General features: G+C 40.2%; 1 protein-coding gene and 1 pseudogene across 5 annotated transcripts in view; one reads left to right on the top strand and one right to left on the bottom strand.

The window, feature by feature from the left end:
* The window catches only part of Nkain3 (Na+/K+ transporting ATPase interacting 3), a 669,681-nt gene that overhangs the window by 279,506 nt on the left and 363,459 nt on the right, over positions 1-26,716 (bottom strand). The gene's annotated exons all lie outside the window — the stretch shown is intronic.
* Gm11873 (predicted gene 11873) lies at positions 504-1,935 on the top strand (annotated as a pseudogene).

Consider the following 26,716-nt stretch of genomic DNA (forward strand, 5'->3'; position numbering starts at 1 on the left):
TTTCCTATTGTCTTGTTCTTCTGCATTGAAGGTGATCTCTTTTCGACTCATTCTTTCTAAGATGCCACAGCACAAATTTATCTCCTTCTGAATGACAAAGCACACACTCTGCTGCCTGTTAGACATCTCCCTCTGGATTTGACATGTCCTAAATGGATGTCTTCACCTCCCACAGTATCTGAGCTCCACAATCTTAACATTGTCAACCTGTATTTGTATTTTGGCACTAACCACCATCAACACAGTCATGTAGAAATCTGAGTGTTATCATTCTCTCACTGTGTCTCTCCCTGTTTATATCAGTTCTAGTTTGTTTCATATGGATGTGTTAGATCCTCTCTTTGCTCCTTCCTGTAGTCACTACGGGAATTTCAGATTAATTACAATGTCTTCACTGCATTCACCATAGCATTCTAAATCATTTTGTACTTTCTAACCTTACTTTCTTCAAATCTCTTCTCAACCTTGGAGTTGATATCATAATTTAAAATTTAAAACTTTGGAGATCTCACCGAAAACAGTGATCCCAACTCTATGTAAGATGTATAGCCCAAACTCATCATACATGAGTGTGTTTCAGACCATGTGGGGCAGGCAGACGTCCAGATGGGCTATGCCTGTTGGAAGCTCTACTGTCTGGAACATGGGATTTAGCCTGATAGGCAGATGCCCAGAGATAAGACCATTGGTGGAGGGGACAACTCCTTCACCACCTTCTGTGAAACTGGAGTTGGAAAACATGTGCTTTGGGTGGTCTTTGTGGGGCAGGAGCCTACTGTAATTGATGAGATCCAAAATGGCCCATACCGCCATTTCTTCCACCCAGAGCAGCTTTTCACTGGGAAAGAAGATACAGCCAACAACAATGCCCATGGTCACTACACCGTTGGTAAGGAGATTATTGACCCAGTGCTGGACCAGATCTGCAAGCTGTCTGATCCATGCACAGGACTTCAGGGCTTTGTAGTATTCCACAGCTTTGGAGTGGACACTGGCCCTAGCTTCACCGCTCTGCTGATGGAGTGGCTTTCTGTTGATTATGGCAAGAAGTTCAAGCTGGAATTCTCCATCTACCCAGCCCCACAAGTGTCCACAGCTGTAGAGGAGCCTGACAACTCCATCCTGACCACCTATACCACCCTGGAACACTAACTGTGCCTTCATGGTGGACAATGAGGCTATTTATGACATCTGCCGCCATAACCTGGATATTGAACATCCAACCTCATCTGCCTCATCAGCCAAAATGTCTCCTCCATCACAGCTTCCTTGCACTTTGGTGGGGCCTTCAGTGTGGACCTGACAGAGTTCCAGACCAACCTGGTGCCCTACCCTTGGCTACCTATGTACCAGTCTTTTCTGCAGAGAAGGCCTATTATGAGCAGCTATCAGTGGCAGAGATCATCAATGCCTGTTTTGAGCCTGCCAACAAGATGGTGAAATGTGACCCTCGGCATGGCAAGTATATGGCCTACTGCCTGCTGTACAATGGAGATGTGGTGCCCAAGGATGTTAATGCTGCCATTGCTGCCACCAAGACAAAGCACATTATCCAGTTTGTGGACTGGTGTCCCATAGGCTTCAAGGTTGGTATCAACTACCAGCCACCCACTGAGGTGCCTGGGGGTGACCTGGGCAAGGTGCAGCATGCAGTGTGCATGCTGAACAACACAACTGCCATTGCTGAAGCCTAGGCCTGTCTGGAACACAAGTTTGCCAAGAGGGTTTTTGTACACTGGTATGTGGGTGAGGGAATGGAGAAGGGGGAGTTCTCTGAGGCTAGAGAGGATATAGCTGCCCTGGAAAAAGATTATGAAGAAGTAGGCATCGATTCCTATGCAGACAGGGGTTTGGGAGAAGAATAGACAGCTACTTGGAGCCTGTTCACTGTGTTTATTATAAAATCCTTTCGAAATAAACAGTTGTCTTGCATGGCAATAAACAAACAAACAAACAAACAAATAGAAATTCAACGCTGATTATGTCACTCATTTTCCTGTTTTAAAATATTTCAGTGGCAACCTGCGTATTAGACTAGTGGTAATTTTAATGCATTTTATCAATTATTTGAGAATTTCACACTTGCATACAATATATTTTGAACATAATCACTACCTAATCTTCTCCCTACCTCTTCCTAGATCTTCTCCCTACATCCCCATCTATTCTCAACTTCATGTCATTCTTTTTTTAATGACTTACAGAGTGCAATTGGACTCTTTATACCCAAAAGGATGGGAGTCTACTCAGTAGATCATGGTAGACCCACAGGGGGCACATCCTTAAGGAAAACTGATTTTCAGGTCTCTAGCACCCATCAACTAGGGGTAGATTCTTGATAACTCTTAGATCCGTCTGAACTGGCATGTTGCCTGGCTTAGTCTTGTGCAGGACGGTAGTGCTGATTAGTTCATGAGTTCTTCAGTCATGCCATGTCCAGAGCACACTGTTTTGCCAGGGTCCTCCCTGACTGTTTACAATGAATGAATTCCATGTATGACTGAGTGCCTAATAGACACTTAATCTTTTCACGTGATTAATTGAGAGTCTCTTAATTAATGACTGTCCACATCACAAAGTTCTCTGATCAGGTCTGAGAGCTCTGCTAAACTATGGGTATAGAAATAAGAATTTAGATGGCAGTTTGATTCTATATACATTTAGCAAAATAGTGGTCAGTTGGTCCTTGGGACCTGTGAGCTTCCTAGTCACAAGGTTTTACCCAGATTGCAAGTACTAGGTATATATTTCTGCATGTGGAATAGGCTTTAAGTCCAACAAAAAGCATTTTGTTACCAACATAATACATAATATTTCTGCCACCATTGCATCCATAGACATAGCTTGTCACAGCAGTCATTACAGTAGCTCTCAAGGTCATTTCAGGATTCTTCTTTCCCTGTAGCCTTCTGGTACTATGAGACCTAGCCACTAGGAAGAAACTTCCTGGTTAGTGACAATTTGATTTCCCCATTTCCTGTGACCAAAGAGGTATCTTTGCTCTCTCTCTCTCTCTCTCTCTCTCTCTCTCTCTCTCTCTCTCTCCCTCTCTCTCTCTCTCTCTCTCTCTCTCTCTCTCTCTCTTTGTCTCTCTCTCTCTCTCTCTCTCTTTGTCTCTCTCTCTCTCTCTCTTTCTCTCTCTCTCTCTCTCTCTCTCTCTCTCTCTCTCTCTCTCTCTCTTTCTCTCATACACACACACACACACACACTTCTGCTTCCATGTGGCCTTTTCAAACATTCTTAGTTATTGTTCCCTCTACCTCTTCTGCCCTACCTTTCCTTTCCTCTTCCTACTTTCTCTTAATATATCTCCTTAATATAAAATCTCAATACATATCCTCTGTTCTGATAGCATCCTTCTGTTTATTCATATGTAAAGTATATCAGAGGCAGCTCTTGCTGTGGAGCTTAGGGATAGAAGACCCTTCTCAGGCTCATCTAGCCATGCCCTTGAAGAAACTAAAAACAGCTGCCTTGTCATCAGCACTTTAAAATCCATGATTCCTTATATAGATCATCTTTTCCTACTCCAAACATTAGCATCTTGTTGTGTTGAATTGTATCCGAATTATAGAACCTGTATATGACTTTCTTTCTTTGCTTGACCATATACTTTCTTCCTTCTCCCATTTGGACCATGCTTATGCATAGCAATAATCCTTGCAGTTAATTTGTCTACAACTGTGAAAATTCCTATTGTTTCTTACCTATTTTACAGCTCCTGCTTCTTCTGGTTTTTCTTGACATCTTCTCCCTTGTTTGCTCTCTCTCTCTCTCTCTCTCTCTCTCTCTCTCTCTCTCTCTGATAAATTTCAAGAGATATGTGTTTCAAAATATACCTCTATTAGACTGATAATTTGGCTTGCTTTATATTTTAGATGCAAAATAATTTTCATATTAATGTTTAATTTGGGGACTTAGCAACATCATCTTTTAGATGCTGGGAAAAAAAACAACAAAAGTATTGAATGAGAATATTGACCTCCCATTAAAGGTGTCAAGCAGACGGCTACCATGTTGACAGTCTGAATATTTGAACCTCTTTCCCCTTGTGGTCTAAACTCATGTGATGAAATCCCCAACCGAATGTTGATAATGGTTTAGGAGGTGGGATCTTTGCTAAGTCTTCATGATTAGACTCAGTTATATCAGTTATATCTTGGGTCCTGTAAGTCCTAAGCACCACAGCTGTTAGAAATAAATGTCTTCTCTACATATGTTTCCCAGTTCATGATATTTTACTATAGCAGCCTGAACAGAATTAGACGCAATTCTCCCACACCCTTGTGGACAATCTTTGTCAATAATATTTAAGATGATTATTAGAGAGTAATGTAAATTACACTATGAGACATGACCATTGCTCCTCCTCTGATTCCTTGGGTATTTTCCTTGAGCAGTTCAAATCATAAGGATGTGCTTTAAAAGGGATACAGAGCCTCTTAATCATGCATATATGAATACAAAATGTGAATAACAATTCAATCATTAATTGGAAAAAACTGGGAGAGTTATTCTGGGAAAAAAGAAATAAGAAAAAAAAAAAAAAAAAACCTTAGCCAGAGTGACAGGGAGTTAGGTGTAAGATTGTATCTCCTACAAATATCAGAGAGGCTACAACCATAAAATCTCACCAGCAAGCTGCCCAAACACAAGCTTAACAAGAAGGGTAGCAAATACACACACTAATGTGGAAGGGTAAAATCCCGTGAGGCCTTGACAAATACCTACAGGCAACAGAGAGCCAGTCTGGGTAGGGAGTTGGAAACCAGGAGGGTTTAGGCACTGGTTCTCAGTCTGTGGGTCATGTTACCTATGGGTTTGAACACCATTTCATAGGGATGACATATCAGATATCCTGCATATCAGAGTTACATTACTATTCATAACAGTAGCAAAATTAAACTGTTATGCATTGACAATGAAATAATTCTATGAGCCATGGTTAGTTACCACAACATGAGGAGCTGACTTAAAGGGTTGCAGCATTAGAAAACCTAAGAAGCACTGGTTTACCTGGAGGAAAAAAAGAGGAAATGATATAATCACAATTTTAATAATATTTTAGAACATTTGTTTCTCTTGGAAGAAAAATATATAAGTTCATTGTTCTTCTTTTAGAAAGCATGTTACCATGTTTTATTTTTTTCCAGGGACTAGTGATATATTAAAATGAGGGCATGTTTAAACTTGAAATATCCATTTAAGAGTCACAGGAAAGATTAGAGTATTCCTGTTGGGAAATGTCATGAAGTGTAAATTTATATTCTTATATAAAGAAAACATTGTTTGGGCCAATATAAAATACTAGGTGTTATTTTTATAACAAATTTGGTTGTGTTTACACTGTGTTTCAAAACATGTCAGGAATGTGTCACCAACATTGACAGTGACTTCCATTTTCACCTCTTCCAGGAAATAATGAGACAAATAAGCAAAGCAAAGACAGATGTCTGACCACAGGCTAGCATCTGACATTCACCTGGCATAGGCCTTTATGTGGTGATATTCAGAAATGCAGACCTCAGTATCTGTGTTCAGCATGCTGTTTGTAATCAGGTATGCAAAACATCTTTGTATTTCATTTCCCTAACCCCAAGAGAAGAGCAACTGCAAAACATGTTCCAGTGTGGCTATAGTTTGCTCCCTTTGAAAATGACATTGAAATTTGATTGTTGTGGTGATGGTAATGCTGGTAAGTTTTGGAAGAATGCTTTTCTGGAAGGAGTTTTTACTCTCAGGAAATCTGTTGGTTGCTGTGAGAAGAGTCTTGTGTGAATGTCCTTTTCACATTGCTGTCATATTCTCCTCAACCAGGGGGCTACTGACTGAGGACAGCTATCATGTCCACTGGAGGAAGAACACTTCAATCCATAGCACCCAGGCTCCATCAGACTGGACCCAGAAAAATTCTGTGTTCTCCAAATAGCTGTTGGAAAGGGCTAAACCCTACAAGTGACAAGATCCAAAAATGTGGTCATTGAGAGGCAGGAAATAGAAGGAACCAGAAGATAATAGAGTACATGAACTTCTACAGCCTTACACATCAGGAAGCCATTTTGAAGGTCATGATGAAGAGTCTTGAAGAAGCCTCACAAAACTAATAGCAAGCTGTGCTTCCTATGAAGCTGGCTGGGTAGTGTAACATTGACAATTGACTCTCCTGCCTCTCCAAATCCTGTCAGATTTTGCTATAGTACCCTCCACCACAGAGTGTGAGAATGTAACTTTATTTTATAAAACACATTGGCTAAGACCCTAGGCGCATCATACATTCATGATATCCCTAGGGCTCCGTCTAAGTTACTTGTCTTATTACCCACTCCCCATATTTCAATTACAGGGTAAAACTGTGATCTGATCACTCCCAGAACTCTGTCTCCATACCTGGCTGCTCCCTTGAAATATCAGTCATACTGTCTTGCCGTTAATAGCTACCACTACACAGTGAGCTCATAGGTATTGTCAACTCAATGTTGTCCAATTTGCCACATATGAATCCATAAGCTAGACCAAACTGCTCTTGTTTTGCTCATTTTTCTTAGTAAGAGGCACACCATAAATGAGTTTTCAAAACCAGAGACCTGAAAATGATTTCAATGCATGCGTCTCTCTTATCCACACTCTGCATCCATTCTCTCGACAAGTCTTGAAAATTCTGCCTCTCTGTACACTTCATAAACTCCGTTGCCACAGTTGTTCCTAGACATTTTCTGCACCTCTACAGTCTCAGTTTCCTCTGCTTAGTTCTTCTCTTGGAAGAACAATCTCAGTGTGTTTGTTGTTAATTTTGTTTAAGGTACATTTTTAGTAGATTTATTCTGCCCATTATCTACCAACCACTCAGTTAAAAAAAAATACTTTTCAGCTAGCATAGTGTGCTTTCTATATAATATCTCATATTTTTATACCAGGTTGGACACTTGACCCCAGATTAGTCAGGGGGTTAAGATTTTAGACTTACTAGATTTTTTATTTCCCTATACATCCTTTTAAATTGCACACCCAGTCTTTCCACATTCCCATTTTCTCTGTCTCACACAGTGTTACCTCTCTTTCCCCCAGCTTGTTAAAATTTGCCTCACCTTTAGACATCTCTCCCCAGCAAGGCTAGTCAGACTCCCCCCTCCGTTTTACCCCTCAGGTCAATGGTTCTTGCCATAGTAGCGACTGCACCTTTGTTATTTGCCCCTACACCATCAAAAGCACTATCAGGTTTGCTGCTAAGACGTCTTTCTGGATCACCCCTCTGCTTTCCCTGCTTATAATCTGCCTTCCTCGGAAGCTGGCATAGTGACTAGAATTAGAATTATCACGATTTATAAACACCTTTATAAATAGGTTCACTCCTCTGCTTTCTCTGTGTGTGTCTAGTCCCAGAACAGCCAGTATTTTCTCCGAGAAATTTAGATAACTGCTGTGCTTAGTCTTGCCTCTACAGACTCTTTTAGCAGATGTTGCTTATAAAATTCTGAGTGGTAAGGTCAGAGTGACTTTTAAGATGTGGACTCTAAGGTAGACTACTTCATCGACTAGTTCTGAGAAATGACAAGAAGTAGATACTGCAGTTATTATTCGGTATTTAAAAATCTATCTCCTTTCTATCATTTATTCTGAGGCTGATGAAATAGAGTGTCAAAGCCCAGTCTTTAAGAATTGATTTCATGGCAAGTGAGTAAATAATACTCTCATTAATGTTGCTTGCCAGGGAGCTGGGGACACAAGTCATTTTTCACTCATTTATACCACTTTGAGCTGACATTTCTGCTCCTTCCTATAGATCTCTGTCTTAGGTATTTTATTGTGTGGTAGACTATATTGTGTTATACCTTTAAAATATAATTTTAAGATTTATTTTCATTCATGTGTACAGTTGTGTCTCTCTGTGTGTATACCAGGTGTGTGTGTGTGTGTGTGTGTGTGTGTGTGTGTGTGTGCCTTAGGAAGTCAGATGATCCCCTGGAGCTAGGGTTTCAGGCAGTTGTGCATTCTGTACACATTTAATAAAATACATTTTATCAAATGTACATTTTTATAAACATTTCTAAATTTTGTTTTGTTTTGTGTACACTTTATGTACATAACATATAATTTATTTGAATTCTAAAAAATTATAAAATACACATTTAATAAAATATGTACAGAAAGATAACATTTTAATTAAAATACATTTATTAAAATATTTTTGTAAGAACTAAATGATTTGTCTGAAGTTGGACAGGTCCATGGAAAAAAATCTCAAAAGGTTCTGACTCAAATAGAACTCTTTGTATTCTTAGTGCAAAGTCCTGGCATGTTATCAATAGGGTTGAGTCATGTCTGTTTATGTAGCAGAAGATGGCCTAGTCAGCCATCATGGGAAAGAGAGGCACGTTGGTCTTGCAAACTTTATATGCCTCAGTACAGGGGAACGCCAGGGCCAAGAAGTGGAAGTGGGTGGGAGCAGGGTTGGGGGGAGGGTATAGGAGACTTTTGGGATAGCATTGGAAATGTAAATGAAGAAAATATCTAATAAAACATTTTTTAAAAAAAGAAATTCAAATTCCCAGCATTATTAAAGCTTTACATTGGGTGGGGGATGGATGGTGGTTAAAGGAGTAAAGCTGTAAAATGAACCCGCAAGTAAAAACATGCAGAGCTGAATGCCTTAGCACATAGTTCCCTCAGATGATGAGTGCCTTAGCCAGTGTCCTGTTGCTGTGAAGAGTTAACATCATAAGTAAGGGAACTCTGATAAGAGAAAGCATTTCATTAGGGCTTTGCTTAGAGTCTCAGAGGTTTAGCCTGTTATCAACATGACTAGAAACCTGACAGCATGCAGCAGTGTACTGAAGAAGTAGGTGAGAACTACTGACTTGTAGGCACTGACCCTGATTTGTAGGCAGAGAGAGAAGAGAAACTCTGAGGTTAGGGATTAATATGAGTTTTTGGAACATTGAAGCCCATCCCTAGTGACATACTTTTTCCAGCAAGACCATACCTTTGAATCTTTTTCATCCTTTCAAATAATTCCACTTCCTGGTGTCTAAGCATCCAAATGTATAAGCCTATGAGGGCCATTCCTATTTAAACCATCACAATGAAAAAAGTCACCTTTGTGCCACTATTTTATTACAAATTTTAGATTATACACATCATATCTAAAGCTTTTGGTATATATTCCAATGTAATTGATACATTTATTGGTTAAAACTATCAGATACCTTTGGAAAGCAGCAATATTTAGGGAATTATAGAATCATACTTTTATGCAAACGAGTCATTAGATTAGCTAACTAGACAATACTTGTAAACATTGTTTCATGGGGATTTACCAGTGAGAAATAGGACCCTTGGATGGTCTGAGTTATAGACATGGAATAATGATGGAAACAGTAATTGAAAGTGGAAATCCTTCCTCAATGTCTACTTTAGAAAAAAAAATAGGTCTCCAGATTTTAGAGAATTTATCTTTTCATATATATTTGGTTAATTTTTGCTTTAACTATGTATTATTAATTAATTAATTTACTTTTTTACATCCAAAATATTGCTCCCCTCCTGATCTCTTCTCCTGATCGCCCTTCCCAGAGTTCTTCACCCCTTCCCCTTTGCCTCTGAGAGGGTGGTCCCCATACCTCTCCACTCCTGGCACCCCCTTTCCCTTGGAGCATCAAGTATGTACATGAGTAAGCACATCCTCTCCCACTGAGGCCAGGCAAGGCAGTCCTCAGCTGTATATGTGCTGTGGGTCTTGGACCAGTGTCTTCAATCTACTGTTACATTTGTCTAGTGTGCAGGATATGTATATGTGTGCACTTGAGAGTGTGGATACGCTTTGTTGTGTATGGGGAGTCAGAGGTCAACTCTGGGTATCCTCTTCTAGGGCTGCCCTCTTATTTCTTGAGACACTATCTCTCACTGAATCTCACTATCTCTCATCTCACTATGTTTTGCATAGGCTGGATGGAGTATCTGCCTTTTTCTATTCCCCAAAACCAGGGTTAAAAATACATGCAATCACATTTAACTTGTATGTAGATGCTGGTGTTTCAAATCCTGATTTATATGGTAAACAGCTTATCCACTGAACCATCTCTCCAGACTTTGTTATTTTTTAAGAGTGGGTTGTTAGAAGCTGAGCATACTTAGAATTGTACAGACAATAAAGATCATTAGTTCTTGATTCCTTTGACAGATGTCCTTTGTTATTTCAGCAAAACTGAGTTCTCTCTGCTGTTACCACCTTTGCCTACTGCTATCCCCATCCTAAAGCCCTTTTGTTATATCATATCATGAGGGGCTTGAGAAATTCCCTCTGCCTCTCCCCCTGCCTCTCCCTCCCTCTCTCCCCCTCCCTTCCCCTACTCCCCCCCCCCTCACACACACACACACACACACACACACACACACACCAAACAAAAACCTAATGGCACTTTTCTCTTCTTAAAATCTTCAATAGAAATAAATAGAAGGTTTAGTATAACATATGGATGTGCAATATCTCCAAAGAATTGGGAACTCAGCTTTTCTTTAAACTAGCCCCCCTCCACTCTGCTCTATGATCTGAATGCATTGAGGACTGAGTTTGCCGAGTTCATTATTAAACAGTTATTCAAATCTATTCTTACACCCTTTTGCTTCTCCTGCCCAGCTGGCTCTTAATTAGTGTTGTAATCAGACTATCAAGAGATTGCTATGATTCTAGTCAGGTGAGTGATAACCTAATCCAGCAAAGTTAAAGACCTTTCTTACAAGGAGTATTTACTGGATAATTTCCCTCTGGGTTTGACTTTAATCTATGTAATGAGAAAATGCAACATAGTTCACATTTTCTGGAGATAATGAAGCTATAGATGACCTGCCTGCATACAAAGTTACAGAGCAAATGTTGATAACTGCATAGCAATTAATTATGCAAGCATCTTCATCAGCCACTAGTTATTACTCATCTGCGTTTGCTTAACAACCATGCCAGCTCATGTGGAGGACAGACAAATAAAGACCTTTAAATTAGATTAATTTCATTCCTACTGTAGTGCTAGGATCCTCCCAGTAAGTCTTTCTTGCTAGGTGAATATTCTCTTATGGAGCTACATCCATTCATGTATTAATTTCAGAGGTAGATGACATTCAAGACAAACAAAGAAAAGCTCATAAAGCAATTGCCAAAATTAATACTTATAATCACTATGTAGGCATTACTATCTGCAGCCATAATAATAACAAATACCAATAGCAAATCCCACAAATTTCACAGCATTTATTTCTGAGTTGTATAGTCTTAGAAAAGCTCCAAGTCTTTTTTAAATTAAATTATATTTATTTGCATTTCAAATATTGTCTCCTGTCCCCCTTCCCAATCTCTCCTCCCAGAGTTGTTCACCCCGTTCCCCTTCCCTTTGCCTCTAAGAGGGTGCTCCCTTACCTACCCTCTTTACCCACCTACCCTCATCCATTTCACCTCCCCCAGCATCAAGTCTCTACAGGATTACGTGCATCCTCTCCCACTGGAGTCAGACAAGGCAGTCTTCTGTTTCATATGTGCCAAGAGCCCATGGACCATGTCCTATGGTTGGTGGTTTACTCTCTGGGAGCACCCATGGGCCCAGGTTAGTTAATACTGTTGTTCTTCCTATGGGGTTGCTATCCCCTTCAGATCCTTCAATCCTCCCCCTATCCAAAAGTCTTAAATCTGAGTTTTTAGGGAATTTGGGGGCAGTATATGGACTGCATACAAAGACATGGATGCTTATTTTTTGGCAGTTAAAAATGTCATCTTGAAGAGTTTGTATCTCCCGATACTCCTAAAAATATCAGCATAGCTATGTTCTTTAGTCAGAATGCTATTCCTGATGTGTATCTGTTAGTGTTCTCAATGGGAAGAGCTGGACATGCAATTGAAATATTAAGTTACAAAGGCAATAATTACAACGGCAATGAAAAGATCTAGACTAGTATAAATGTTTTAGTGAGAACTATCTTTTATAGCCTCAGCCGTTTTCATTCTTGATCCTCAGTTGGCAGTGATACTTAGGGAGGTTTAGGTGCTTCAGCTTTGCTAGAGGAAAAAGGTCACAGGCTTTGAGATTAGAACACCTCACCTACTTCCTCATTGCATTCTCTGCTGCTTGCTTGTGGTTCAAGGAGTAAACTCTCTGCTCCTGTCTTCAACCTCTATACCTGCTACCTATACCATGTTGCCTCCACCATTATGAACGTGAAACTTTGGAACCATATGCCAAACTAAGTGTTTTCTTCTGTAAGTCACCTTGGTAATGGTGTTCTACCACAGTAACAGAAGAGTAACTAATATAAAAGACTGTACGGTATGGAATGGAGGGCCAGTCAGCACTAAGATGAGTTAGGGATAAAAGAGATAAGTCATCAGAGCCATGTGTCATCGCCTGCCAGCCTAACATTACTGGAGTCTATAAGAATGTAGTCTGGACAGTTACGGGAAAGAAATGAAAAAACTCAGGTGAGAGGTAGCTAGCAAGTTATTATAAGAAATTGTGCATCACCATGACAACTGCATTAGAATAAGAGGTCTAAGAGGTACAGAGACAGACATTCTCAGCCAATATGAAACCCACCTAGAAATGCTTGCTGTGTTGATGGATCAGCTGGAGGTGGATACAGAAAAACAAGTGGCAAATAACAAATCATCACACACCAGGGCCTCCTACAGCTGTGTTCATTAGAGGAGCAATTGTGCGGTCTTTTCAGGCCACTGCATCCTAGGCAGCCTGTGAGAATCCACGGTACTATTATGGAGCTCTCCTGGCAATGGACTTGGTGCTCTTTAGGTACATAACTAGAGAAGCGCCCACTCCTTTTCTAACAGGATTGGAGGTAGGCCAAAGCTGGACTTCTACAGCTGACATTACTTGGACATTTGGCCCAGTTCAGGATCCTGTGAGGAGTGATTGGCAGCTTTCTTAGAGCCTGGCAGATAGCTAGCTCCTCCTCCTGGTGGGGTCAGCCTGAGGAGATTCTGTGTTGCCTAAGATAGCATTCACGTATGTAGGTTACCATTTTGTCACATACTATTCCTCTTCCAGATCAAATTTGTAAAATATTATTTAACTAGAAGGATAATATTTAAAGTACAAGGGGTCAATAAATATATATGCAGTAATTACATCTAATTCAATGAATTTGGTAAAGACATTTCCTTGTTTTGGTACTAAAATGCTTTGGTACCAACATAGTGGGGTATTCCTGTGACCTGGCCATTTTGGGGGGAAGGACTGTGGAAGGACTTTGGAACTTTGGACTAAAAGATCCATTTGGTGTTACCTGCTTGAGTTCCAGTCCTGACTTCCTTTGGTGATGGACAGCAGCATGGAAGTGTAAGCTGAATATACCCTTTCCTCCCCAACTTGTTTTTATGGTCATGACGTTTGTGCAGGAATAGAAACCCTGACTAAGATAAACATAGTGGAGCATTCCTGTGACAACCTGACCATGTTGGAAAGGTTGGTTAAGAGAATGTCAAAAAATTCTCTTATCAATATACTTCCTTGGTCATTTTCACTTATTTTTAGGTCATCAAAAAATGCCCTTAAAAACTATATTAAAAAAAAGTTGAAACTATGAAAGTGATTTCTTTGTGCTTAATAATGGGTCACTTTCAAGGGGCCTTGGTTGCTCTTGTGTGGAATCCCACATCTGAGGAGGCAGAGGGCTTTGCCCAACCTAGGAAACACTGTGAACTCTAGGCCAACCAACATTACAAAACTAGACATTTTATTTAAAAATATGTAAATGCATAAGTAAAATAAAAACTTAAATATATCAACTTCCGGTAATGCTGAGAAAGCTATATGATCCATACCCATTCTTACAGAAAACAAATGCCCTTTTTATATTCACTGATAATTTTTTTTTCACACAAACTGTTATCATATGAACTAACTTAAAAATGGTAACTAGGTTTCTAAATGTGTTTTATGGTAGGGGGATATGAAGTAATTAGGAATGGCCATGTCTACTGAATGCATAGTATCATTTGAATTTTATTTAATAACCTTTGCACAGGAAAAATGTCTGCTTTTTCTATTGGGAATGGACCAAAGGGAAAGCTTTTCAAGGACAAAAATGAACACTTTTGTTTTTGGCAGAAAAACATTAAAGTGTGCATTTATTGGGATACATTTACTTTGGCTTGTGCATGCAAACAAAATATATATCCAAAAGGTTATTAGTTCAATCATAAAGAAAACCAAAAAACAATGTGCATTGTGTTCTCTGGGAAAGTGACAACAAGCCAGGAAATAGGAAATGAATCATAATAATCATACTAATGAGACTATCGTTCAAGACTAGCAGTTAGAATTCAGCACCAAATTACCAACTTCAAATAGCTACTCATTGCATATGAGAATGTGTGCTAATGACAGCAAACCACAGGGCTCTTGTTCAAGAACTACTTTGCATTATTTGTCCCTGTCCCTGTGATCAAACACCTGAGGGAAGCAATGTGAGGGAAGAGTGGTTTAATTCAGTTTGTGGTTCTGGGAATGTACATTACGATGGAGAGAAGGGAAGCAGCGAGAGGAGACCTTTTGGTGGTGGTAGATGTGTACAGCTGAATGCAGCCCACTCACATCTCTCTGGTCCAGGAAACAGAGCCAGACAGGAGGGAGAGTTCCTATGTTCTCCTTCTGTGAAAGGATCCTCAGCCTAACAAAACAGGGTGCCAGCTGGGGATCAAACAACTGTTTTAACACATGAGTTATGGGGACGTTTCTCATTTCAACATCTTTGTATCCTATCAATGTGTACTGCTGTGAGAGATGCAGGAGTCTGCCTGAAGTTTCAGTTAGGGTTCTTTGATGCTGCATAGCATGGTCATGCATATCGAGTTCCCTAGGACATACTGGTTATCTCAGAGTGGCTAGAGGTAGGAGTAATTTTCTCTAACTATTTCACTAGTTTCTGAACTTTTAACAAGGAAGAGTCATTGCTCTTATTTAATTTTTTTTTGTTTTTTTGTTTTTTTTTTTGTTTTTTTTACTTTCCTGGAGTTCCTTACCTTTAGAAAAGTGTCATTTGCTTTTCTGAAATAGGTATAGCTGTGTGGTCGGATTTGCTTCCGGTTTTCGACACTGTAATTTCTCAGCCAGAAGGAAGCGTGAGAATCACGAGACTCAGAGCTAATACAACGTACAAGGCCGGAACACTCAGAAAGTTATAGATTCTCAAACCACTTTCAAGGTTATAAAAATCATAAAAAGTTGCTGGGCAGGAAGCTCTAGGGAGACAGCTTTCAAGAGCAGTCTTCCAAGATATGGAGCTCACCTTTGAGTCACCCATACCCCTGTAAGGAACCTCAAAATACTCACTGGTTTGCTAAGCTCGTCCTTCAGTGCAAGCATATGTTTGTTCCCATGTCATCAGAAAAGTTATGCCCTTGTCAGGATTCATTCTAGCATGCTCAGAAAGAACTCCTTATCCAGTGACTTATCCTCCTCTTGACAATAAAGGTCAATTAGGTCAGTAAAAGCCTCATCTATGGTTGCTACTCAATTCTAGGTGACAGCAAAACACATTCTGAATTTTTAAAATTGATTTTTTAAGTATATGACAAGAATTGAATAGACAGTAATTTTTTGGTAGATGTACAAGCAACTCAATTCTTTTATAGCAGGCAAAACAAGTTGAATACAAATGTTCTCATTCATTTTATTTGTTCTGTTATAGAATAACCCCTTCTGAGCTTACATCTTACATCAGGCTTGTAGCTCGTACACTGCTGAGCAGCATTTTACCCAAGGAACAATTCTCTGCTTTGGAGTTTTGAGGCAGATATGGATTATTCTTTTGAATATGCTGTTGTTACTGCTTTGAACCCCAGCTGTTTTTCCAGGCATGCATCAGAGGCTTACAAAGAGCAAACTTAATACAGAGTGTTACTGGTTTACTGAGCACATCCTGATTCTGTGATCAGATATGTCATTGTCAGTTTTTTAACTATAGTTCACAAGGAAGTGTCAACCTCCATTAAACAGAGCTCAGCTCTCCTCCCAGTTACTGAGAGTTTTCTGATTTTTTTGCTAAAGCTAAGCAGATAGCTAAGTTGTGTGCTATATGTGGTTCATGAACAGAAAATCAAAGCAGTGTTGTATATTCTGCAAAGGGTTCTTTTACCACAATTAGAAGACTTTATTTATAAGCCTCTCTCTTATTACCTAGTATGCTAAGTGAGTCTTGGAGGCTTGCAAATCGTTACCTGTGTATCTTGTTAAAGGGAAGATTTATACATGGTGACGACACTGTGGAACTATGTGCCTGGAGTTGTTTTCCTAAAAAATTAGCTTTATATTTAATGGTAGATTATAAGTGTACATGCTTGAAAATAATATTCTTTGTTTGTGATGAGCTCTTAGGTGACACCAGTGTTGCTGGAACCATTCCACTTTGAGCAACATGTGTTTGGAAAGATGAGGGACAAGTTGTTTTTTTTTTTTTTTTTCATCTATGTGTGTTGCTACCATAATGCTAAAGATGAAAAGTCATTGAGGCAGATGAATCTGAGCAACAAGAGTATCTGAAATAGAACTTGCCTGTTGCTTTTTACCAAAGGAAAATGGAAGTCAAGCAACAAAAGCTCAGATCAGTGTTCTCTTTAGCAAGAGAACTGATTCTAGTAACAGAGATGAGATTTATATGGTTTCATAGTTGACTCCACCTCTGGGGTTAGCAGATTTCTACTGGATCCCAGAGCCAGGATCCACTAAAGGAGAGTCAGAAATATCATCTATGAGCCTCCATTAAACAGCTACAGAGAAAAGATGTATTTGTCTTGCATGTAATGCACAATTCAACCTCCAGTGTTCAATTTCACTAATGTATATGTGGTACCTGATTCCCAGAGCACTAAGTTATGGGCTGGGAGAAAATGCAAAGTAGGATATTCCTTGGATTCTTCCTTCAATGCCTTACAGACAAGTTGGGAAATTATATGTGCATATCAAAATATGATAAACAAGAAACAGGTATGAATGGGTTGAAGGAGAGTTCTAATACACTATAGACAGTTAGATAATAACAGCTTATTAGTTGAGAATTTCAATATAGTGAATTCAATGACTTTTGAATGTTCTCAGTACAAAGAAATCATGTGTCTCAGGTGACATGTATACCTACTATCCAGATTTGATCAATACAGATTGTTATATGGATAGAAATGCCACACTATATTGTGTAAATATGTATAAATTACTATATTTCAGTTAAGATATGTATGAATAAACAGAGGGCTTACAAGTGCAGCATAGTAATCTAGATATGAAATCAGAACTGTTGATCTCAGCCGGGCGTGCTAGAGCACGCCTTTGATCCCAGCACTCGGGAGGCAGAGGCAGGTGGATTTCAGAGTTCGTGGCCAGCTTGGTCTACAAAGTGAGTTCCAGGACAGCCAGGGCTATATAGAGAAACCCTGTCTTGAAGAACCAGAAACCAAAAACAAAACAACAACAACAACAACAAAAAACTGTTGATCTCATGTTTGCCGCCATCTCACACTACCTCCATTCTCCAGTCTCCACAATGCTTAGTGACTGTATCTGTTTTTCCCAGCTTTTACGAGGCTTTTCATCATTTTCAGCTATACCTCTCTTTGTTCTGTTTGTTAAAATTCAAATCAGGAAAACATCTTCAACTCTGTCCATCAGCAAACCAACCACCTTATGATTCCCATTACCTGACTCTCCCTCACCTCTTCTCCACGCTGCTCAAAGCACACAGCTAGACCTCTGAAAGGTGCTCAGGGGTCTTTTGTAATTTCTTCTCTATCCTTTATAAGATCAAATTACTCACCCAGAAGGGCCTCTAACTGGGTACTTACAAACACACTTTAGAGCTGTCCAGACTTTTTTTTTAAAAAAAGAGATACTAAAACATTTTTGTTTTTGACATGCATGCACACAAACCACTACCTCATTCATTCCCAGCAAGAGTCTACAATTCAGGTTGCTTTTTCCTCATGTACCCTGAACATTCTTCTCCCACAAGCAAGCAGTGAAAATGTTCATTTATCTCCACCCATTAACCTGGGTTTTATATTTCCAAATCTGGTGGTCCATGTCTGACTTAATTCCACAAGAGCTTCCTGTGTCCCGGTAGTCTGTGACCTGGTGATCACCTGCTCGCCTTAGGAAGCCTTCTCTTCACTTTCTCACCAACATGACTGTGCTTTCCCTGGAAAACCACAGGAAGTTTCTTACCTGTGAAACCTCACGTTCTATAGTTCCCAGGGCTGCTTTCTCCTCTCCTGTTTCTCTCCTTCTGCCATATTCAGCTTCTGCAGGTTTCACTTGGTTCACATATTTGAAATCAACCCAAAGCCAGACTTGGCAGCCCAGGCCTATAATTCTAGTGACTTGGGAGAATGGGGTAGGAGGATTGCAAGTTTAAGGTTGGCCTGGAAGAGAAAAATGGTGCTAGGCCAGTCTGGGCAACATAGATCTTGTTCCAATCAAATGTGGAAAAAGGGACAGGGCTCTATCTCTGTGGGTTAAGTGTTCGCTTAAATTACACAGTGTCTTAGTTAGGGTTTTACTGCTGTGAACAGACACCATGACCAAGACAAGTCTTATTGTGGGGAGCGGGTGTGGCGGCAGTCCCAAAGGCGCCAGGGACTGCAGCTAAGTCATATGACTTGCACCTGACTTCCTCATATAAGACACAAACATCTTGAGTGCTGCGCAGGTGTACCAGGATACAGGTGAATCCAATTTGGTGGAGATTTGCCCCTGATGCCCTGATTAGCTGAAGCTGCGTGCCTGGTGAAGTGGCGTGGCCTGCTGTGCGTGGATGGGAACTGAGAGTATATAAGAGTGAGAGGCCCGGGTTAGAGGGAGGATTATTATTCGAGAGAGGATTACTATTAGTGGGGGAGATATAAAAACAAGGGAGATATAAAAACAAGGGAGATATAAAAACAAGGGAGATATAAACAGGGGAGATATAAAAACAAGGGAGATATAAACAGGGGAGATATAAAAACAAGGGAGATATAAAAACAAGGGAGATATAAAAACAAGGGAGATATAAACAAGGGAGATATAAAAACAGGGGAGATATAAAAACAAGGGAGATATAAAAACAAGGGAGATATAAACAAGGGAGATATAAAAACAAGGGAGATATAAAAACAGGGGAGATATAAAAACAAGGGAGATATAAAAACAAGGGAGATATAAACAAGGGATATATATGGAGAAAGAAGAAACAGGACTGAATAAATGTGTGCAGAAGGATCCTGTAGCAGCGTCGTTCTTCCTGGCCAGTTGAGCGCGCGCAACAGTTGGTGCCGAAACCCGGGACCTGGGACCCAGGACAAGGGACAAGAAACATCTTCAGGCATGAGCGAAGACCCCCTGCTACAGGGAGGATTCAGAACTGCATAACGGGGAAGAAGGGGTTAATAAAGGTTCCCATGAAACAGACTGTTGAGAAGGATCCGGCGTGGATTCAGAACTCTTCAGCTGGGGAACGGTACTGATGAAGAGAAAGAAGAAAGATGAAGACTGAATAAACTGCTGTTAGAAGGACTGGTGGTCGTGTCGTTCTTGCTGGTCGAGAGCGGACGCGACAATTGGTGGCCCGTACAGGGAACCGACTCCCCCACCGAGTTCAGAACTTTCAGCAGTCAGTGGTTGCTGGCAGGGTAAGTTCACGGTGAGTGAAACTTGCGACCCCAGGAGTTTGGGAAGGACCTCGGATAAAATAGAGGTGAGCATAAAGTTGCCAGGAAGTAGGCACAAAGTAACCCAGGAGTTTGGGAAGGACCTCGGATAAAATAGAGGCGAGCATAAAGTTGCCAGGAAGCAGGCACAAGGTAACGAAAGGTTCCCGGCTTTGGGACAAGTTAAGGAACTATGATAAGCTCAGTGTAGTGATCAATAGATCCTCGCTGTGTAGTTATGCTTTTTTCTCCCATTGACCCTTTGTGGGTAGGTCTGATAGTTTTGGTCTTGTTTGTTCTGATATATGGACTCTGTTACTGTTTGAATCGAGAGGCAGTCAAGACAGGTCAGAAAATCCTTACAGAGCAACAAGAAAGTATGTCGGAAGAGGAGAAGGGCTTAAAAAGAAAAAGGAAAAAGAAAGGAGACACAGTGTTATCAGGTGGACAGAAAGGACAAAACAAAAGAGCCGAGGTGGAGGAGGAAGGCGAATTAGCTTCTGTGCCTCCTCCCTATGCCTCCTCAGCAGTGAAAACTTGACTCTCATATTGACTCCCCAGATGGACACACAGGTGATTGAGGTTATGGTCTCATTACCACGAGGTATTGTGTCCATCCCCCCTGGGGATCGACCAGATCAGGTGTTGATGTGGGCGAGAGGGTCTGTTTGTGTGTTTCCACAGGACCAGATGGAACCTCTTTGGGTGCCGGAGAGATTGGTGAGACGCTACAAGAATGAGGCTCCTGATCCAGTTGCCCCTGTGGATGTGGTGGATATTCCCACAAGCACAAACAATGGAGCCGAGATGGGAGATCCTTTCGGTATTCCAGAAGCGCCAATACCAGCTCGACATGACATTCAAATTTTTCTATGCCTTTTTGATCCCTGAATTCCCCTTAAAGAGATAGCCCCGCTGGCCATCTATCCCTTGCTTCAGGGAAGATGAGCGGGGATGAGAGCCCTGGGATGTATGCTTGTTATAGTGTGTGTGTGTTTTGTGTTTGGCACATGTGTTAGGTGCAGAGTGTGCGGGTCCGCACTTTCGCCATGGTAGCGTAGGCTTTTGCTGCAGTGGAGGCGGGACAATCTCCTCAGATTCGGTTTGCCACTCTAAAAGAAATTATGCTGCATTATGCCGTGGGGTGCGAGGCTAAGCACTGCACAGAGGATAGCTGCTGTTGGCATCCTGTGGAAGGCATGTCTGATTGCATGAAGGTTCAGTGTCCTAGTTCCCTTCCCTCAGGAAAAACGACACGGGAGCTGGCCAAGACCTCTCTGGGTGATGAGCCTAAGGGATGGTTTTGTGTAGGGCCCCTATGCTTGCACACTGGGGATCAGACCACTACCTTCACCCATGAGGCTTGCTTGCAGCAATTAAGATCTGGCCATAGGTTAAGTAACATCCTAGCCTTTTGATGCACCTGCCGCAAGCAAAACACAATCTCCCCAGGAGTGGCTTGGCATAATAGAGAGGTAGTCAGTGATAACACTCCCTGGGCATGTCACCAACCTAAGACAGGGATCAAACCAATGCTGTTTGTCTCCCAAAGACGGGTAAGGGGCATGGCTGTGGGGGGCTATCTACAGACATTCTCTCTGCCAAAAAAGAAAAAAGGGGGAATTGTGGGGAGCGGGTGTGGCGGCAGTCCCAAAGGCGCCAGGGACTGCAGCTAAGTCATATGACTTGCACCTGACTTCCTCATATAAGACACAAACATCTTGAGTGCTGCGCAGGTGTACCAGGATACAGGTGAATCCAATTTGGTGGAGATTTGCCCCTGATGCCCTGATTAGCTGAAGCTGCGTGCCTGGTGAAGTGGCGTGGCCTGCTGTGCGTGGATGGGAACTGAGAGTATATAAGAGTGAGAGGCCCGGGTTAGAGGGAGGATTATTATTCGAGAGAGGATTACTATTAGTGGGGGAGATATAAAAACAAGGGAGATATAAAAACAAGGGAGATATAAAAACAAGGGAGATATAAACAGGGGAGATATAAAAACAAGGGAGATATAAACAGGGGAGATATAAAAACAAGGGAGATATAAAAACAAGGGAGATATAAACAAGGGAGATATAAAAACAGGGGAGATATAAAAACAAGGGAGATATAAAAACAAGGGAGATATAAACAAGGGAGATATAAAAACAAGGGAGATATAAAAACAGGGGAGATATAAAAACAAGGGAGATATAAAAACAAGGGAGATATAAACAAGGGATATATATGGAGAAAGAAGAAACAGGACTGAATAAATGTGTGCAGAAGGATCCTGTAGCAGCGTCGTTCTTCCTGGCCTGTTGAGCGCGTGCAACATCTTATAAAAAACAACATTTAATTGGGGCTGGCTTACAGGTTCAGAGGTTCAGTCCATTATCATCAAGGTGGGAGCATGGCAGCATCCAGGCAGGCATGGCACAGGCAGAGCTGAGAGTTCTACGTCTTCATCCAAAGGCTGCTACTGGAAGATTGACTTCCAGGCAACTAGGGTGAGGATCTTATACCCACACCCACAGTGACACACCCATTCCAACCAGGTCACACCTATTCCAACAAGGCCACACCTCCAGATGGTGCCACTCCCTGGTCCAAGGATATACAAACCATCACACACGGGGTCCTGGACACAGTCCTACTAAGTGAAAGAAGGAATGAATGGCTGGATGGATAACTAAACTTAAAATACAGAGTGAGCCTTGGAGATCTTTTTATGATTAAAAGGTGAGAGAAGATTCCTGATATAGAACACTGCACTGAACAAGGTCGCAAACTCACCAAGACATTTTCTACTAAAGCTTATGGCCAAATAGTCAGGACTGTGACAGTCTTATCACAGCAAAACAAAGAGTAGGGCTGAATCTGCTGGTGGGAGAAATACAAAGCACAAGGGCCACTTGACACCCTCGGTGCATGCTTTGGCCTTTACATAAACTGCACGTAAGCATACAGAAACTGGGTGGGTTGGAGATGAAGGAACAAAGAAATGACATCTAGCTTTGTGATTAGAGTTTAATCAGTAGTATTAGGAAAGATTACCCTTGTTAAGAAATTTGAATTTGAAGGATCAAATAAAGAGCAGAAGCAATGCGGATAGGTGTTTTCATTTGTGACATTTAGGATAAGAAAGAGTCATGCCCACCTGTTAAATTTTTCTTGTTAAATCCATATATCAAAGGCATGAGCATTTTAGACCTGAAGTTTAGCACAGTCATCTAGAGGATGTCCAACTTAGCTATGAGAGATTTGAAAGGTATATGCATCCAGAGTTACCGACCCTCTCATAATATTTCTCTACCATCATGTGCTTCCCTGCCTATATCCTGATTTATATAACACAGCTCAGTTGTGGAAGATTAGTACATAACCAAGATCTACTGAAAACTGACTAAACTACCCCTTTAAAACAAACATTCATCTTATAATTACTGTCTTATAAAAAGTTTGGTATGTGTGTGTGTTTGTTTGTGGTATATGTACATGTACATGTTTGTATACATGAGTTGAGATTAGAGGTTGACATTAGGTATTCTCTTTCTATCTTCACCAGTCTTTGAGATTGTCTCTTCACTGAATCTGTAAATCACCCATTTGCTATACTGGACAGCAAGCTCTTGGGATCTGTCTATCTCAGATTTTCGAAAGAATTGAGATTTGAGATAAGTAGTCATGCTGGGATTTTTATGTAGGTACTGTGGGAACAGTATCCAGTTGTCATGGTTGTGTGAAAAGCGCTTTAATTCCTAAGATATCTCTCTTGTTATTTATTAAAGCTTTCCATGTAGATTGATAACTTACAGATCTTATTGTAAAATGAGTCAGTCACTTTTCTTACCATCCTTTCTTCTCTCTTTCCTTCTTATTTCCTTCTTTTATTTTGGTAGAATTTTTGAAGGAATTCATATTTTAAGACTTTACAAATTTCCATGAGGCAAAATGTTTTAGGAGTATGCTATGAGCTATTTTATTACTATCTTAAAGACCCCAACATTAATGACTCTTTTGATGATTCTTTCTCAAATGGACAGCTATAAGTGGCATCAAGGAACAAGATAATTAAAATACTAGTAACAGACTGTAAGCAGTTGTGTGTTATTTGGCTATCTGTTGCTACGGTCAGAATACCTAAGAGAATGATTTTATTGTAAAATATTCATTTCAGCTCAGTTTCAGAGACTCCATTCTTCTGAGCTTGTGGGGAATCAGAAGGCCATGGAGGTGGGTATATATGGCATTGATGGACAGGAAGCAGAGAGAAAGTGGTGGAAAGTCCCCAAGGACAGGGTTCAGCCCCCACCCAAAATGTAATCCCAGTGACCTACTTGCTATAGCTTTTCCTGTGTCCTTAGTTTAAAACCTTCCAAGACACCATCACTAGAGGATGAACCTTTTGATATTTGTCTTTCGTAGATATTTTATGCCCAAACCAGAGCACCCTCCCAAACCTTACACACATGACTGTTTATGCCTTTACTGGATATTTGTTATAATTGGCCATAGGCAGAAGAAATCACTGGAAAAGGATAACCTTTGTCTGTCTGTCTGTCTGTCTGTCTGTCTGTCTTTGAAACCTGATCATTTGATCATTACATTTTCTTGTATGTTCTTGCTCCCTTTCTCCTCTCTAATTCCCATTCTTTAGTGTAAGACAGGTAGCTCTTGCTCCATAGCCTGTTTCCTGTGCTGTCTTATTTGAATTATTTTAATGACTCTTAATGAACTAATGACAGTGTTCAGGATTCACAACACTTCAGGACACCTGAAAACATAGCCCTGGGAGCCAGTTTAGGTTTTTTTTACTAGTGGTTCTAAAGGGCTGAGGATTGCTGTAGGTAGAATATTAAGTACAGATGGGAAGAATGTAGCCCACTCATGGCTTGGTTTCACTAGTTTTGCTTTCAGTGTAGGGAATTCTGAGGTAGAGGAGTGTCCTAGGATTTTGCTGATGAGGGGAGAACAGAACCTTCTTTTTCCCACAGGCTGCTGTGCACACAAGACCCTCTGCTCTTTTTCCTCATTTTGTCTACAATGTACTCATGCATTCAATGTTGCTATGGACCCTTAAGCATCTGAGGCTCTTTGAAGGCGCAAGGCAGAAAACACTGAACCTCATGAACGAAAGGAAAACAACTGTGGTTTTTGTCTTCAAGTAGCTTTTGTCTCTTTAAAGTATCCCCAGTCATAATCTTGAAAGCATATTTCCCCAAAACAACTGTATTCACAATTAAGATGAATCTAATGCTTGTTGATATGTGCACAAAATTTTTAAAAATGAGGTAAGATGAGGAAGTTGACAATCTCCAACAAAGAAAAATTTCAGTTTTAAGCAATAACAAATATGGAAGTATACTAGTCATAGTGAAATTAGATTAGTTGGTTTACGTACATTTTCAGATATTAATTTACCATTGTTAATTACTATCATTGGATAGTATGAACATAAGATAAATTGAGATTTTAGAGTTTTCTAATGAGGTCTTTCACACAAAATTTATATCATGAACATAATTTCCTTTTGTTTAGCGTATAAGTGCAACTTGCATTTATACATGCATATATAATATATAATATCGAATATGTGTAATATATTAATGCTATATGTAATATATTTAATATTATATATTACATATGCATACACACATACATACACACACATATATATGTATATATATATATGTATGTATGTATGTATATATATGTATATATATATATATATATGCATGACAAATTCTTGACTTCAAATGGATGTTTCACTTTGAGAACCACTCTGTTACCATAAGAAAAACTTTCCTAGAGGGCCTAGAAATGGACAAACTCAAGATCACTTATAAAGGAGAGAATTTTCCACTTAGATTGCTACCTTTTCTTATACTTTAGGGTCTTGGAACTAGAAGAGGCATGCAATTTCAGGAGCAATGTTGTTCAAAGATGTGTATTTTTAAATATAGTACTCTTTCTGCAAATTTAATTTTTTAAAAGTACAAAGGAAAACTTACTTGACTGTCCCTTTTAGACTGTGGTCTGTAAAGTACATCAGGACAATTATAATGGAGCTGTTGGTACTTCTGACATATGTATTGATTTTGTGTGTGTGTGTGTCTGTGTGTGTGTGTGTGTGTTACAGAGCACCACATAACTACAATTTTTAGAAGCTACAGAATACAAGAAAAATATCTCTTCCTTGAAATTTATCATAAACCTATTACATAGAAAATCTTGAGGGTAGGTATATTTCAGGTTGGGAAATGAGTCTTATAAATAAATTAAGCACTAATAAGTTAGAGATTTTTATTTCTCAGACAATGGTTCTCAACCTATTTCTGAAATTACATTATGGAAGTCAGCCATGGGCATTTTCTTTCTGCCTGTTACAACTGTCTTGAGTCTGCTCCCATATGATTAGAGATCATACGGATCCATTCTGAAACCCATGACCCCCTTTCCTATGTGGACTGGACTAGTGGTTTATGTGTAGACAGCAGAGTCATATTGCCTTTCCCCCATACAATGGTGTAGCTTCTGCTAGTATTCTATCATTGATTATCACTGTTATAAGACTGTGATTTGAGAATATAAGGGAATATCTTTTTATGTTTTTCAAGATGATGCTGCGAAACTTGTCATAATCTGGGTATGTGTGCGTGGGGGTGGGGTTACTTTTAACCAACAGAAACCCATTCTTCCTTATTCTGGAACCTAAGAATTCCAGATAAAGAGGCCCGTTCCTGATTCATAGGTATATCCCCACAGTGTTCCACTCCATAGTAGAAAGGACAAACAGGGATTCTCCAGGACTCACCATCTCTTAAAATACTCATTTCTCTATTACACCACTCTGAGGCTAGGATGAAAACACACTAACCTGGAGAGAAGTACAAGTATCCTGATCATATGTCCTCCCTAAAGATTTTCCAGATATAAGCCATTGTGTGGCTATGCTTGTGGAAGAAAACTCTTCTGCAAGAACCACACAATTCTGCTTTGCAAAGTTCTCTGCACACTTGCCTTCTTATCCCAACTCATGAGAACCCCAGGATAGAAGAA

This window comes from Mus musculus, chromosome 4, assembly GCF_000001635.26.
Source record: "Mus musculus strain C57BL/6J chromosome 4, GRCm38.p6 C57BL/6J".
Lineage (NCBI taxonomy): Eukaryota > Metazoa > Chordata > Mammalia > Rodentia > Muridae > Mus > Mus musculus.